The following is a 14,690-nucleotide window of genomic DNA, read 5'->3' as shown; positions in this document are numbered from 1 at the left end:
AGATCCAATCTAGACACCATCATGGAGGGGTTCACCACTTCCATTGGTGCCTCTCTGATAATGCGTGAGTAGTTATTTGTAGACCTTCAGGTCCGTAGTTAGTAGCCAGATGGCTTCATCTCTCTCTCTCTCTTGATCCTCAATACAATGGTCTCTTGGAGATCCATATGATGTAACTCTTTTGCGACGTGTTTGTTGGGATCGATGAACTTCGAGTTTATGATCAGATCTATGTTTTTATATCCATGAAAGTATTTGAGTTTCTTTGATCTCTTTTATGCGTGATCTATTATAACCTCGTATTTCTTCTCTGATATTTTGGTTTTGTCTGGCAATGGGAATAGGTGCCTGGTAGTGGGTTCGATCTATTTATCTTGCAATGGGAAGAGGTGCCCGGTAGTGGGTTCGATCTTACGGTGTTTGATCCTAGTGACAGAAAGGGAACCGACACATATGTATCGTTGCCACTAAGGATAAAAAGACGAGATCTATATCTACCGCCGTATAGATAAATAGATCTTGTCTACATCATGTCATCATTCTTATTGCATTACTCCGTGTTTCCATGAACTTAATACACTAGATGCATGCTGGATAGCGGTCGATGTGTGGAGTAATAGTAGTAGATGCAGGCAGAAGTTGGTCTACTAATCTTGGACGTGATGCCTATGTAATGATCATTGCCTGGATATCGTCATAATTATTTGAAGTTCTATCAATTGCCCAACAGTAATTTGTTTACCCACCGTTTTCTATTTTCTTGAGAGAAGCCACTAGTGAAACCTACGGCCCCCGGGTCTTATTTCTCATATATTTGCCTTTGCGATCTACCTTGTCCTTGCTTTTACTTTTAGATCTATTAAACCAAAAATCCAAAAATACCTTGCTGCAATTTATTTTATTTGGCGTTCGATCTATCAATATTTACAACTTTATCTCCCGTCACACGCCATTTCTGGCGCCGTTACCCGAAAGGGATTGACAACCCCTTTAACACGCCGGGTTGCGGGGTGTTGTTATTTGTGTGCAGATGCTGCTTACGTTGTGTTTCTTGGTTCTCCTACTGGTTCGATACCTTGGTTTCATAACTGAGGAAAATACTCTACCAACGCTGTGCTACAACATCCCTCCCTCTCCGGGGAAATACCGACGTAGTTCCAGCTGCCATCACCTACTGCAAGAGTAGATGCTGATGTTATGAACGTCCAGCAAGCTCGATCTGATGACTACTCGATAGTTCAGTGTGCCATGGTTTACGTCTTAGAATCGGGACTTCAAAGATGTTTTGAACGTCATGGACCATATGAGATGTTCCAGGTGTTGAAGTTAATATTTCAAGCAAATGCCCGAGTTGAGAGATATGAAGCCTCCAATAAGTTCTATAGCTGCAAGATGGAGGAGAACATTTCTGTCAGTGAACACATACTCAAAATGGCTGGGTATTATAATCACTTGACTCAGCTGGGAGTTAATCTTCCAGATGATAGTGTTATTGGCAGAGTTCTTCAATCACTGCCACCAAGCTACAAGGTCTTCGTGATGAACTATAATATGCAAGGGATGGACAAGACAATTCCTAAGCTCTTCGCAATGCTTAAAGATGCGGAGGTAGAAATCAAGAAGGAGCATCAAATGTTGATGGTTAACAAGACCACTAGTTTCAAGAAAAAGGGCAAGGGAAAGAAGGGGAACTTCAAGAAGAATGACAAGCAAGTTGCCACTCCCGGGAAGAAACTCAAAGTTGGACCCAAATCTAAAATTGAGTGATTCTACTGCAAAGGGACTAGTCACTGGAAGCGGAACTGCCCCAAGTATTTGGTGGATAAGAAGGATGGCAAAGTGAACAAAGGTGTAACACCCCGGATGTAACTTTCCCAATTTGTACTCCAACTCTTGCCATTTCGGTGTTAAGTTAATTTATTTTCTCGGGTTCGGGTCTTTGTCTCCGTGTGTTGTTGTCGTTGTCATGCATCTCATATCATGTCATCATGTGCATTGCATTTGCATACGTGTTCGTCTCATGCATTCGAGCATTTCCCCGTTGTCCGTTTTGCATTCCGGCGCTTCGTTCTCCTCCGGTGGTCATTTCTACCTTTCTTTCGTGTGTGGGGATTAAACATTTCCGGATTGGACCGAGACTTGCCAAGCGGCCTTGGTTTACTACCGGTAGACCGCCTGTCAAGTTTCGTATCTTTTGGACTTCGTTTGATACTCCAACGGTTAACCGAGGGACCGAAAAGGCCTCGTGTGTGTTGCAGCCCAACACCCCTTCAATTTGGCCCAAAAACCACCTAAACCTGCTCCATCATCTAGAGCGTTCGATCACGATCGCGTGGCCGAAAACCGCACCTCATTTGGACTCTCCTAGCTCCCTCTATGCCTATTTATACCTCCCCCATTCCAAATCCGGACGAAACCCTAGCCTTCTTCGTCTCCACGCGCCGCCGGACAAAATTGCCACCGACGGACACGTCCGACCTGCTCCCCCCGCCGCCACATGTCGCGATGCGACTCACCCGCCGTCCCGGTCCACATCGCCGCGCCGCCGGCCCGCAGGCCCGCGCGGGGCCCTCCCTGGCCCGCGCGCCGCCGCCGCCGCCCTTCTCCATCCTCCCGGCCGCCGGAGCCGCTCGCCCCGTCGCCTGGCGCTCGCCGCCCGCCGACGCCGGTCGTCGCCTCCTCCGCCTCGCCCGCCGACGCCGGCCGCCGCATCCACGCCGCTCGCCGCCTCTCCGGGCCCGCGCCTCGTCGCCGGCGCCCCTCCCCAGCTCGGCTTCTCCATCGCCGGCCGGCGACCGCGGTGAACAGTGCCCCGACCCCGCCTCGATTTCCGCGCCGGGTCAAACCCTAGATCTCGGGGTGATTTTTTCGTCTAAGTCCCGAAATTCCAGATCCAAGTGCTCTTATTCGTAGCTCCATAAATTTGCATCCGTAGCTCCGATTCATGCATATAGCATATCAAAATGTTCATCTCAGAGAGTACATCATTTCATTCCATTGCATCATTTTCATTTGAGTTCATCTTGATGCCCGAAATGCTGCTAGAAGAGGGCTACTTGAGATATTTGTCAGATCTGCTACTCCATTTAGGTTTTTGTCATTTTTGCCATGATTAATGTGTGCATGATATGCCCTGGTGCTCTACATATGTTTTGTTAAGGGTTTTGTCATCTTTCCAGAGGTGCAACCCATGTATTTTTGTGATGTGAGTGGTGATTAGTGCAAGCTTACAAAGTGATGCACTTGCTAATTCTGTTTTCAGGGACTTAGCAATTCCACTAAGTCCTTGATCTGTTTATCTCATGTTGCCATATGTTCATGTTGTTTCCTAGTGATCCGTGCCTCTTTTGGGGATGATCAGTAAGGATGTTTTGTTAATCTTGTAGTGCTCTATCCATCCATGTCTTTGGTTGCAATTATGGAGCACCCTAGCTTGAGTCAATCGAGCTCTACTTTTGCTACTTTGTGAATCTGGGCAGATTGTCAACTTGTTTGCAATTTTGCCGATGATGTTGTAGTTCATCTATGCATGCTATGCTATTTTTCTTGCCATGTCTAGCTTGCATTTTGTGCCTTCTTGATGGATGTATGCCTAGCTTGACATGACTTGCACCGTAGTGAGTGCATCGAGCTCGTAAACATGCCTACTTGATATCTGTTTTCAGCATGCTCCAGTTTTCACTAAGTCTGAAAACTGATTATATTTTTGCTATGTTCACATGCTTGCAATTGTATTTTCTGGTCCTTTTTGGCTCAAGGTCACTAAGGGACTTTTGTTAAGCTCTTTGAGTAGCTCCATGCCATGCTTTATTTTGCCATGTTCAGGTCCTTTAGCATGTAGTTTTGTTGCTCCGAAGAGGGCTACCTGATCTGAAATTCCAGACAAGTGTTAATTTCACTAAGTCTGAGATATGTTTGCCATATGCATTTTTGCCATGCTTGTTTGAACCTGTTAATGGATGAATTGGCCGTAGCTCAGTGCTAGACTTTTGTTAAGCATCTTGAATGCATACCTGACATGTATTTTGTTGTCATGTTTGGGTGCTGTAGCATGTTTATTTCGTTGCATTTAGTTGGCTACTTGCTGTAAATCGCAGACCGGTGTCATTTTTGAATCGCTTGCCATTTCCCAACCGTAACTCCGATTCTGGCGTTCTTTATATCGTTTTCAAGCGATTTCATCTCATCTTTCCAGTGGCACACTTGGATTTCCAAGTTGAGTCCAGGTTCATGCATTTCCTGTCATATCTTGCATTTTGCATCCTGCATCGCATCCCGCATAGCATATCATCATTGCATCATCTTGTTTGATCCTTGCACGTGGTTGATTGTGTCCTTGTTGCTTGTTTGTCTTGTTTGGGTAGAGCTGGGAGACGAGTTCGCTATTGAGGAGCCCATTGAGTTTGCTTTCGAGGATCCAGTCAACTCTGACAACTGTGCAGGTAAGATGATCATACCCTCGAAATCACTACTATCTTTGCTATGCTAGATTGCTCGCTCTTTTTTTATGCCATTGCTACGATGCCTACCACTTGCTTTCAAGCCTCCCAAATTGCCATGTCAAACCTCTAACCCACCATGTCCTAGCAAACTGTTGATTGGCTATGTTACCGCTTTGCTCAGCCCCTCTTATAGCGTTGCTAGTTGCACGTGAAGATTGGAGGTCGTTCCTTGTTGGAACATTTATTTACTTGTTGGGATATCATTATATTGCTATGTTATCTTTATGCATCTATATACTTGGTAAAGGGTGGAAGGCTCGGCCTCTCGCCTAGTGTTTTGTTCCACTCTTGCCGCCCTAGTTTCCGTCATATCGGTGTTATGTTCCCGGATTTTGCGTTCCTTACGCGGTTGGGTTATAATGGGAACCCCTTGATAGTTCGCCTTGATTAAAGCTTTTCCAGCAATGCCCAATCTTGGTTTTACCATTTGCCACCTAGCCTCTTTTTCCCTTGGGTTTCCGGAGCCCGAGGGTCATCTTATTTTAACCCCCCCGGGCCAGTGCTCCTCTGAGTGTTGGTCCACCTGTCAGCTACCGGTGGCCACCAGGGGCAACTCTGGGCTGGCCTACCCGTACCTAGGACAATCTAAGTGTGCCCTGAGAAAGAGATATGTGCAGCTCCTATCGGGATTTGTCGGCACATTCGGGCGGTGTTGCTGGTCTTGTTTTAACCTGTCGAAGTGTCTTGAAGAACCGAGATACCGAGTCTGATCAGAATGTCTTGGGAGGAGGTCTATTCCTTCGTTGACCGTGAGAGCTTGTCATGGGCTAAGTTGGGACTCCCCTGCAGGGATTTGAACTTTCGAAAGCCGTGCTCGCGGTTATGGGCAGATGGGAATTTGTTAATGTCCGGTTGTAGATAACTTGAACCTTAACTTAATTAAAATGAATCAACTGAGTGTGTTACCGTGATGGCCTCTTCTCCACGGAGTCCGGGAAGTGGACACGGTGTTGGAGTAATGTTTGCGCAGGTTGCTCTCTAGTTTCTCGCTCGCGCTTTGCCTCCTCTTCTCGCTCTCTTTTGCGAATAAGTTAGCCACCATATTTGCTAGTCGCTTGCTGCAGCTCCACTTATATTACCTTGCCTTACCTATAAGCTTAAATAGTCTTGATCGCGAGGGTGCGAGATTGCTGAGTCCCTGTGGCTCACAGATTACTATTACACCAGATGCAGGGCCTGATGATTCCGCTCCAGGAGACGCGTTTGAGCTCAAGTGGGAGTTCGACGAAGACTCTCAACGTTACTATGTTTCCTTTCCTGATGATCAGTAGTGGTGCCCAGTTGGGGGTGATTGGGACCGTGTCGCATGTTGGGTTATTTTTTATTTTGGCGCCGTAGTCGGGCCATGAGTGTTTGGATGATGTAATGTTATTCATGTACTTGATTGACGTGGCGAGTGTAAGCCAACTATGTTATCTCCCCTTTATTATTATATTACATGGGATGTTGTGAAGATTGCCTAACTTGCGACATATGCCTTCAGTGCGATTATGCCTCTAAGTCGTGCCTCGACACGTGGGAGATATAGTCGCATCGAGGGTGTTACAAAAGGTATATTTGATATACATGTTATTGATGTGTACCTTGCTAATGCTCTTAGTAGCGTCTGGGTATTTGATACTGGTTCGGTTTCTCATATTTGTAACTCGAAAAAGGGGCTACAGATTAAACGAAGACTGGCTAAGGACGAGGTGACGATGCGCGTCGGGAATGGTTCCAAGGTCGATGTGATCACTGTCGGCACGCTACCTCTACATCTACCTTCAGGGTTAGTTTTAGACCTGAATAATTGTTATTTGGTGCCAGCGTTGAGCATGAACATTATATTTGGATCTTGTTTAGTGCGAGACGGTTATTCATTTAAATCAGAGAATAATGGTTGTTCTATTTTATATGAGTAATATCTTTTACGGTCATGCACCCTTGAAGAGTGGTCTATTTTTTGAATCTCGATTGTGGTGATACACATATTCATAATATTGATGCCAATAGATGCAAAGTTGATAATGATAGTGCAACATATTTGTGGCACTGCCGTTTAGGTCATATTAGTGTAAAGCGCATGAAGAAACTCCATGCAGATGGGCTTTTGGAATCACTTGATTATGAATCATTTGATACTTGCGAACCATGCCTCATGGACAAGATGACTAAAACTCCATTCTCCGGAACAATGGAGCGAGCCAATGACTTATTGGAAATAATAAATACCGATGTATGCGGTCCGATGGGTGTTGAGGCACACGGCAGGTATCATTATTTTCTGACCTTCACAGATGATTTAAGAAGATATGGGTATATCTACTTAATGAAACACAAGTCTAAAACATTTGAAAAGTTCAAAGAATTTCAGAGTGAAGTGGAGAATCATCGTAATAAGAAAATAAAGTTTCTACAATCTGATCACGGAGGCGAATATTTGAGTTACGAATTTTGCCTTCATTTAAAACAATGTGGAATAGTTTCACAACTCACGCCACCTGGAACACCACAACGTAATGGTGTGCCTGAATGTCGTAACCGTACTTTATTAGATATGGTGCGATCTATGATGTCTCTTACCGATTTACCACCATCATTTTGGGGTTGTGCATTAGAGACAGCTGCATTCACACTAAATAGGGCACCATCTAAATCTGTTGAGACGACACCGTATGAGCTCTAGTTTGGCAAGAAACCTAAGCCGTCGTTTCTTAAAGTATGGGGTTGCAACACTTATGCCAAAAGGCTTCAGCCTGATAAGTTCAAAACCAAATCGGAGAAGTGTGTCTTCACAAGATACCCTAAAGAAACAATTGGGTACACCTTCTACCACAAATCCGAAGGCAATATCTTTGTTGCCAAGAATGGAAACTTTCTAGAGAAGGAGTTTCTCTCGAAAGAAGTGAGTGGGAGGAAAGTAGAACTTGATGAGGTAATTGTAGCTTCTCTCGAATTGGAAGGTAGCTAATCACAAAAAACTGTTCCCGTGATGCCTACACCAACTAGTGAGGAAGCTAGTGACGATGATCATGAAACTTCAGATCAAGTTACTACTGAACCTCGTAGGTCAACCAGAGCACGATCCGCACTAGAGTGGTACGGTAATCCTGTTCTAGAAGTCATGTTACTGGACCATGACGAACCTACGAACTATGAAGAGGCTATGATGAGCCTAGATTCCGAAAAATGGCTTGAGGCCATGAAATCTGAGATAGGATCCATGTATGAGAACAAAGTGTGGACTTTGGTGGACTTGCCTGAAGATCAGAGAGCCATAGAGAATAAATGGATCTTCAAGAAGACTGACACTGATGGTAATGTTACTGTCTACAAGCTTGACTTGTCTCAAAAGGTTTTCGACAAGTTCAAGGAGTTGACTACGATGAGACGTTCTCACGCGTAGCGATGCCTAAGTCTTTCTGAATCATGCCAGCAATTGCCGCATTTTATGATTATGAAATCTGGCAAATGGACATCAAAACGACGTTCCTTAATGGATTTCTGAAAGAAGAGTTGTATATGATGCAACCAAAAGGTTTTGTCGATCCTAAAGATGCTAACAAAGTGTGCAAACTCTAGTGATCCATCTATGGACTGGTGCAAGCATCTCAGAGTTGGAATATACGCTTTGATGAGGTGATCAAAGCATATGGTTTTATACAGACTTTCAGAGAAGCCCGTATTAACAAGAAAGTGAGTTGGAGCTCTGTAGCATTTCTAATATTACATGTGGATGACATATTGTTGATTGGAAATGATGTAGAATTTCTGGATAGCATAAAAGGATACTTGAATAAGAATCTTTCAATGAAAGACCTTGGTGAAGCTACTTATATATTGGGCATCAAGATCTATAGAGATAGATCAAGACGCTTAATAGGACTTTCACAAAGCATGTACCTTGATAAAGTTTTGAAGAAGTTCAAAATGGATCGGTCAAAGAAAGGGTTCTTGCCTATGTTACAAGATGTGAAATTGAGTCAGACTCAATGCCTGCCCACTGTAGAAGATAGAGAGAAAATGAAAGTCATTCCTTATACCTTAGCCATAGGTTCTATCACGTATGTTATGTTGTGTACTAGACCTGATGTGTGCCTTGCCATAAGTCTGACAGGGAGGTACCAAAGTAATCCAGGAGTGGATCACTAGACAGCGGTCAAGAACATCCCGAAGTACCTGAAAAGGACCAAGGATATGTTTCTCGTTTATGGAGGTGACAAAGAGCTCGTCGTAAATGGTTACGTCGATGCTAGCTTTGACACTGATCCGGATGGCTCTAAGTCACAAACCGGATACGTATTTATTTTGAATGGTGGAGCTATCAGTTGGCACAGTTCCAAGCAGAGCGTCATGTCGGGATCTACGTGTGAAGCAGAGTACATAGCTACTTCGGAAGTAGCAAATGAAGGAGTTTGGATGAAGGAGTTCATATCCGATCTAGGTGTAATACCTAGTGCATTGGGTCAAATGAAAGTCTTTTGTGACAATACTGGTGCAATTGCCTTGGCAAAGGAATCCAGATTTCACAAGAGAACCAAGCACATCAAGTGATGCTTCAACTCCATCCGTGATTAAGTCAAGGAGGGAGACATAGAGGTTTGCAAAATACATACAGATCTGAATGTTGCAGACTTGTTGACTAAGCCTCTTCCACGAATAAAACATGATCAACACCAAGACTCCATGGGTGTTAGAATCATTACAATGTAATATAGATTATTGACTCTAGTGCAAGTGGGAGACTGAAGGAAATATGCCCTAGAGGCAATAATAAAGTTGTTATTTTATATTTCCTTATTCATGATAAATGTTTATTATTCATGCTAGAATTGTGTTGATCAGAAACCTTAATACATGATACGTTCATTTTGCATCATGTTTACCTACTGTTATTTATAATGTTTTTATGCATAATAATGCTTTTTGGAGTAATTCTAATGCCTTCTCTCTCATAGTATGCAAGGTTCACACAAAGAGGGAGAATAACGGCAGAGTGGGAGGCCAAGGACCAAAGGAGGAACTCTCCTCCCATATAGTGGGGAGCCCAAGGAAGAAGAAGAAGAAGGAGAGGGGATCTCTCCCCCTCTCTCCCGGTGGCGCCGGAGTGCTGCTGGGGCAAGGATCGTGATGGCGACTACATCAATAATCTTGCTATCGTCAACACCAACTCTCTCCCCCTCTATGCAGCGATTTAACACCCCTTCTCCCCGCTGTAATCTCTACTTAAACATGGTGCTTAACTCCACATATTATTTCCCAATGACCTATGGTTATCCTATTATGTTTGAGTAAATCCGTTTTGTCCTATGGGTTAATTATGATCTTGGTTGGTATGATGCTGTCCTACGGTGCCCTCTGTGTCGCGCAAACGGAGGGATCCTCACTGTAGGGTGTTGCAATATGTTCATGGTTTGCTTATGGTGAGTTGCGAGAGTGACAAGCTTAAACCCGAGTAAGTGGGTTATGGCATATGGGAGTAAAGAGGACTTTATACTTAATGCTACAGTTGGGTTTCACGACCTTAATGATCTTTAGTAGTTGTGGATGCTTGCTAGGGGTCCAATCATAAGTGCATATGATCCAAGTAGAGAAAGTATGTTAGCTCATGCCTTTCCCTCATATAAAATTACAAGAATGATTACCAGTACTTGTTATTGATTGCCTAGGGATAAATGACTTTCCTGTTGACAAAACCTATCCACTTTTATTACCTTGCAATTTATTCGTAGTTTCATTCTCGCAAAGTACTCGTAGTTTTATTCTTGAAAAATAGTTTCGTACTTGTTTTAGATAAAGCAAACGTCAAGTGTGCGTAGAGTTGTATCGGTGGTCGATAGAACTTGAGGGAATATTTGTTCCCCCTTTAGCTCCTCGTTAGGTTCGACACTCTTATTTAATGAAGAAGGATACAAACGATTCCCTATACTTGTGGGTTATCAGGTATGAGTATGAAATTATACCTAGGGGTAACCCAATGGATACCCAAAAAAATTAATAAAAAAACTAAACCCTATAAAATTTGGGTAAACCTACAGTAATTAGCATTACAAGCTTACAAACTTGATTTTTTCAAAGTTATTTTGTAATGGAGATTAAGACATTTGTGTGTCAATCGTCATTGTGAAATTTTGATGTAAGTGCAAACCAGATTGTGATGGCCGAGTACCTAACTTTAGTTTTAGGCCCTTTTCTTGTCTAACCTTTATAATGTGAGTGTTATATATTGTACCCACCGAATACCCATTGGGTATAAGATACCCGATGAGTATGGGCATGGGTACCAATTTGTGTCCATGGATATTGAAATCGATGGATATAGGAAACAATTTTGGGTATGGGTTTGGGCACAAAAAGTTTGTACCCTCCCATACCCTACCCATTGCCATCCCTGCCTCTAACAGTATCCGCGCGTGCAGGAGGAACACCGTGTGACAGACTGCTTGGTCCGATTACACAGCCAGCAGTGAGTGGAGGTGGCTAGTTGCAACACGTGCAAAGCCCTAGTGACGATGCAGAACCGACCAGTCGAATGCGTGTGTCGTGCTTATTTTGGTCGGATTACATGAGGGGGCAAAGTATATCTCATAATCCTTGTCGCATGGCCATGCTTATCATCTTGGTCAGATCACACGAGGGGCCCAATGTATATCTCTCCTGATCGGAGGGACAAATCCCATCTTGCTCGACCATGTCTTGCAGCACGGGTTTGGACAAGTCCGAAACCGACCTTTATAACTACCCAGTTACGGAGTACCGTTTGGTCGCCCCAAAGCAGGCCTGTCACCATCCCGAGTACATGCGCCAGCTCAGGTCTTGGAACATAGAACATGTGTTGACCTAGAGACTCACAGATGACCTATCACTATGTCTCATAGTCGCGTATGTCCGACTCGGACCTTATGTGGACTCGGATTCGACTATGTCGAATCTGACCAGATCCTTTCAAGTCCATATTATCCGACTAATATCCAATGCTACATGGCTAGTGAGACCGAGCCATCCACTGTGTCATATGCTAGTCTAGTCGGCTGCACGTCCACACAACCCTTCCGACTAGGGGCCTTTTAGGATAGTCATCATACGATGCATAGTCCCACAAACAAGTCACGTGCTTGCTGATACACATCATTGATAATATTCAAGGACTATCTTTGTTCATAAACACATAGGAAATATCATCATACATGATTGCCTCTAGGTCATATCTCCAACATTTGGGGGCCAAGGGCCTGGTGGACCGGGCACTCGGAGTACACAGAGAGTAAATCCGGACTCCGGGGACCTGGGGGTCCCAATAACAACACATCAATGGTTTTACCCTTTTCCAAATTGGCGCATGGGATGGCAATGTGTATATGTTTAGCATGATCCCTAAAATTTGTCGAGCACCTCGATATCTATTAATAGTGTGGTTTCCGTAGCAATCAGATAAACACAAAAAAACTTTGAGTCTTCAAAGAACCATATATTTTGTCCCTTTCAAAATAGGGGGTCAACTATCTGCAAATGAAATCACTAAAAGACCAATGTACTGGGATAAAATTGAAAACCAACATTAGCCCCACTAACTTTATTGTCACCAACACCGAAATCAATAGGGATAAAGTGCACTTTTAGAGGCCAAAATTCCTTTTCTGGCATGTGTAAGACCTAAGCCTCAATGACACTATTGTTCTTTTTTTTGAACACAATACAGACGCAAGCATTCATATACACGCGCATACACTCACCCATATGAACACACACACGCACACCCTACCCCTATGAGCACCTCCAAACGACTGAGCCGACATATCATTTTGAAATTTACAAAGTAACCGTAGGCACCTCGTCATCAAAGGGAACGTCTTCTTCCACTGAATGCGCATCGCCGGAAATCCTGAAATAAATTCAGGAATAAATGCGAGCACCAGGATTTGAACCCTGGTGGGCTGGGGATACCACAGTCCCTCTAACCATCCAACCATAGGTTGGTTCCAGACACTAATGTTCATTGGGGAAAAGTCTATGAGGGCTATTTGTATTGATACTAGTGCAGACACCACCGCCTGCACTCATGAGTTGGTCCAACAAAAACAACAACAAAAGAGGCATATACCCCGGGGAACCAGTTGATCTTATTCTATCTCCACCCATACTTACATAAGAGTAACAACAATAAAACCTAGACATGTAAATTGTGATAAGTTGAGATGAAAATTGAGAATATTATTAAAAAGAAGTAAAACTCAGCCGCCTACAGCCTCTCACGGCGATTTGAGCTCATGATTTACCCGTAGGATACAACAGGGAGCAGACCAGATTGTTCAGTCGTTCACCACGTCATTTTTACCACACCTCAACGCGTGTCACAGCCCGCACAACATAAATGGGACGCCGCTTCGGAAACTAATCTATGCGTCATGTCGTTAATTGGGTCAAGAAGTAACCCAAATGGTTATGTTCATCATCACATGCTTGGCGGAGGAAAAAATAATTCATCCTCCTTCAGCATCGTTTTGTCCGCCGTATTCGGCACCCATGGGTTTCACCTAGGTTTATTGTTTTTCCATTCCTTTGCATGGTTAGGCACACCTTCAATTTTTTGTTGGTGTTACTGCACATAGGTTGTTCTTCTCCTGCTTTGTCTAGATATTGAGCTCTACTGTTCTTTTGGTGCTTGTTTCAAGAAATTGATGGAGGGCGACCTACTAAGACAGGCAATCCGATGGGTTTCGATATGTTCGGATGGACATGCCTGACCTGAAGGCGCACACATGCCATCTGGACAGGTTGGACAATGCTTCAAGCCACCAGCAATTCATCTTTCATCGTCTCAATAAATAAATAAGTCATCTTTCAGCAAATTGCGGTTGTAGTTGTACTCTTTATGCGTTGCTTTTACTCCCTCCGCATCAAAATATAAGATATTTTTGTAAGCTATTTTAGCCTACAAAACGTCTTATGTTTCGGTACAGAGGTAGTACCTTTTTATAAGTTGTCACGGGCTTAAGACAGTTCTTAAATGAGTTAGTTAAAATTTTCTTTTATTGTATTTATATTTTTAAACATCTTTAATTTTCTATAACATGGCCAGGCGCCGCAATGCGCGCATGTATGTTTAAGCGAGGTGTTAAGACTCCATCATCTCCTTCACTTCAGATCCAAAGTGTTCCTGAAGAAAAGGAGAAATACATTCCATTCAGAGCCGCGGGTAGTTCTTTGTGGTTATCATCTATTTTCTGAAGACATAATGAACAACATTGCCAAGATGAACATTAGTCATTTTCATGGATTTTCCAGCCGTTGGGCTGGCTCCTTCTCCAGTCGCAGCACACTGGGAGACAAATTCATTGTCACAGTATAATTCAAAAAAGAATTTATGCATGATACTACAAACAAACCCCCCTGCATGCATATCATCCTAGGATTTTGCAGGCCAACAAAGCACATTACGTGCATAAATCACCAATTTTCCGTCTTCATTGACCACTAGTTTTTTTAGGACCATTTGACCACCAGTTGGTGTATGTATGTACCTGTGTAATGTACACAACTAGCAACTGAATTTGTTACAAGATTATTAATGGCAGAGGCAAACTGGAAATTTACAACATTTAGACATATGAACCTCACGCAGTGATAGGAAATTGTTTCTCCAAAAAAAGGGACAGGAAATTGGCCGACATACTCGTATTTCTCTCAGCCATGCATTTCAAACTGCCTTTTTTTTAGCCTGTTACAGAAGAGAAGGGAAGGCACAAGGGGGAAACGGAAAAGGAATGGGAGAATCACGGGCTGTAACCCCATGAGGCCTGCCATGGGCTCTCAGTTTGGGCCCAAACTAGCAGCGCGTGTGCGCGCTGGTGGCACCGCGGGACGCAGGGGAGGAAGGAGGAGGCAGGTTTAGTACCACATCGCCCACGGAGGAGGAGCGCGGAGGGCGGATGGCTATAAAAGGAGACCTGCCTCAGCGTTGCAACTCATACCTTTCTCGGCCTTTTGGCTAAGATCAAGTGTAGTATCTGTTCTTATCAGTTTAATATCTGATATGTGGGCCATGTGCTCACAGTGATATTAAATTTATTTTTTGTGGGGGTGGGCCCACCACAGTAGCTTGCTGCTGGGGTCCACACGCGTCGCCTGGGCGTTGCACTGCTGCCCTGGCCCGGCGCACCCCAACCAAATCAATCATTAAATTTTTGAGATCTGTACAAAAGTTAAGTT

General features: G+C 43.8%; 1 non-coding gene across 1 annotated transcript; it reads left to right on the top strand.

The window, feature by feature from the left end:
• Positions 1-14,448: 14,448 nt before the first annotated feature.
• LOC125526226 lies at positions 14,449-14,645 on the top strand. Its single transcript, XR_007291635.1, has one exon. It is a non-coding gene; the product is annotated as a U2 spliceosomal RNA (small nuclear RNA).
• Positions 14,646-14,690: the final 45 nt, after the last annotated feature.

The sequence above is a fragment of the Triticum urartu genome, chromosome 7 (assembly GCF_003073215.2).
Source record: "Triticum urartu cultivar G1812 chromosome 7, Tu2.1, whole genome shotgun sequence".
Taxonomy (NCBI): domain Eukaryota; kingdom Viridiplantae; phylum Streptophyta; class Magnoliopsida; order Poales; family Poaceae; genus Triticum; species Triticum urartu.
The sequence above is the reverse complement of the archived record's forward strand: the minus strand, read 5'-3'. Positions and strand labels throughout refer to the sequence as shown.